Source organism: Heptranchias perlo, unplaced genomic scaffold (genome assembly GCF_035084215.1).
Source record: "Heptranchias perlo isolate sHepPer1 unplaced genomic scaffold, sHepPer1.hap1 HAP1_SCAFFOLD_74, whole genome shotgun sequence".
Taxonomy (NCBI): domain Eukaryota; kingdom Metazoa; phylum Chordata; class Chondrichthyes; order Hexanchiformes; family Hexanchidae; genus Heptranchias; species Heptranchias perlo.
The window spans coordinates 3,053-5,504 of record NW_027139772.1 but is presented as its reverse complement, the minus strand read 5'-3'; the positions used below and the strand labels follow the sequence as shown (position 1 = coordinate 5,504).

The following is a 2,452-nucleotide window of genomic DNA, read 5'->3' as shown; positions in this document are numbered from 1 at the left end:
CTGGGCCTCCTGGGACAGTAACTACACAGGATGTCCATCATTCGCAGGATTCAGACCCCCTGGTGTCCAGACCTGGGCCTCCTGGGACAGTAACTACACAGGATGTCCATCATTCGCAGGATTCAGACCCCCTGATGTCCAGACCTGGGCCTCCTGGGACAGCAGACTTGCACTGAGCAGTTTGGCACTGAAACCGTGGGAATAGCAGCAACGTGTTGCCAGCTTGTTTGTGGAGTGGGCTGGGCTGGTTTTAAAAGGCCGGGAATACACCAGGCAAAGAGGGTACCGTTCTCACACAACTCAATCAGCTCTCGTCTTAATTTGGAGACACCAAGGAACCGACCCACTGCGTGTTTTGAAACAAAGCTGATTTATTAGACGTGTATCCAGAATATTAAACTCCAGCCCAATTATCAACATCAGCAGAAACCAACCCCAACTCCCAGAATGAACATGGTTCAGTCCTGGATGTGATTAACAGCAGAATCCAACCCCTGGTGAACTCGCTGGTGTCTCAGCCGGTGGGAGGACTGAGTGAAACCCTTCCCACACACGGAGCAGGTGAATGGCCTCTCCCCGGTGTGGACTCGCTGGTGGGTCAGTAAGCTGTACGACAGCCTGAATCTCTTGTTGCAGTGAGAGCAGGCGAACGGCCTCTGCTCAGTCTGAACGCACTGGTGGACCATCAGCTCCTCAGGGTCTGGGAAGCGTTTCCCACATTCGGAGCAGGGACAGGGTCTGCCATCAGCAGGCAGGCAGCGATGCTTTTGTAGGGAGGAGGACTGAGTGAATGCCTTCCCACACTCAGAGCAGGCGAACGGCCTCTCGCCGGTGTGAATGCGCTGGTGGGTCAGCAGGTGGGATGAGTGTCGAAATCTCTTCTCACACCAAGAGCAGGCGAACGGCCTCTCGCCGGTGTGAACTCGCTGGTGGGTCAGCAGCTCCTCAGAGCTTTTAAAGCTCTTCCCACATTCAGAGCATTGGAACGGCCTCTCCTCAGAGTGAACTCGCTGGTGTTTCAGCAGGGAGGAGAGTCGGCTGAATTCCGTCCCACACACGGAGCAGGAGAACGGCCTCTCCCCGCTGTGAACTCGCTGGTGCCTCAGTAAGTGGGAGGACTGAGTGAATCTCTTCCCACACACGGAGCAGACGAACGGCCTCTCCCCGCTGTGAATGCGCTGGTGCGTCCGCAGGTGGGATGAGTGTCGAAAACTTTCCTCGCAGCAATCGCAGGTGAACGGCCGCTCCCCGGTGTGAACTCGCTGGTGTTTCAACAGGTCTTCAGAACTTTTAAAGCTCTTCCCACAGGCAGAGCATTGGAACGGCCTCTCCTCAGAGTGAACCCGCTGGTGTTTAATCAGGTTGTTCAATTGAGTGAATCCCTTCCCACACACGGAGCAGGTGAACGGCCTCTCCCCGGTGTGACTGCGTCGATGAGTTTCCAGCTCCGACGGGTAATTGAATCCCTTCCCACAGTCCCCACATTTCCACGGTTTCTCCGTGGTCCGGGTGTCCTTGTGTCTCTCCAGGTTGGACGATCAGTTGAAGCCTCGTCCACACACAGAACACGTGGACGGTTTCTCCCCGCTGTGAACGGTGCGATGTTTTTTCAGGCTGTGTAACTGGTGAAAGCTCTTTCCACACTCAGTGCACTGGAACACTCTCACTCAGGTCTGAGAGTCTCGGTGATTTCCCACTCACACTGATGTTTGAAATCTTTTCCCACAGACAGAACAGAGAAACATTTCTCCTTCCACATTCAAAAGCCGATGATATTCAGTGACTCTGTCGAGCATCGAAGTGACTCTGTCAGATCTTGACGTGAGGTTTGGTTTGAGTTTCCTGTCTGTAAATCCTCCCCTTCTGATCCCCTGTAAAAGGAGTTTACAAAAGTCATCGCTAAGTACAGAATAGAAATTCAGAACAGACAATTCTAGTTTCTCATAAAATCTTACAACACAGAAGGAGGCCATTCGGCCCATCGTGCCTGTGCCAGCTCTTTGAAAGAGTTATCCAATTAGTCCCACTCTCCTCGTTGTGGGAATAGCGCCTGAGGACTGGAGGGCACCGAATGTTATTCCTGTAATTAAAAAGGGAGATACCATAAGTCCAGGGAACCAGAGACCAGTCAGCTTAACGTCAGTAGGATGAAAGATTATGGAGTCTTTACTGCAAGATGTAACAGAAAAACATCTAGAAAACGAAAATATAATAAAGACTAGTCAACACGAATTTCAGACCAACTTTCTATGAAGAAGTAAGAGAGTCGACAGAGGTAATTCGGTACATGTAATATATTTGGATTTTCAAAAGGCCTCTGTGGGGAAGACCAAAACCAGGGGCCATAAATATAAGATAGTCACCAATAAATCCAGAAAGGATTTAGGAGAAACGTCTTTACCCAGAGAGTGGTGAGAATGTGGAACTCGCTGCCACAGGCAGTAGTTGAGGC

General features: G+C 51.3%; 1 pseudogene; it reads right to left on the bottom strand.

Annotated features, from left to right (window-relative positions):
- Window positions 1-351: 351 nt before the first annotated feature.
- On the bottom strand, window positions 352-2,193 carry LOC137319133 (zinc finger protein 135-like; annotated as a pseudogene).
- Window positions 2,194-2,452: the final 259 nt, after the last annotated feature.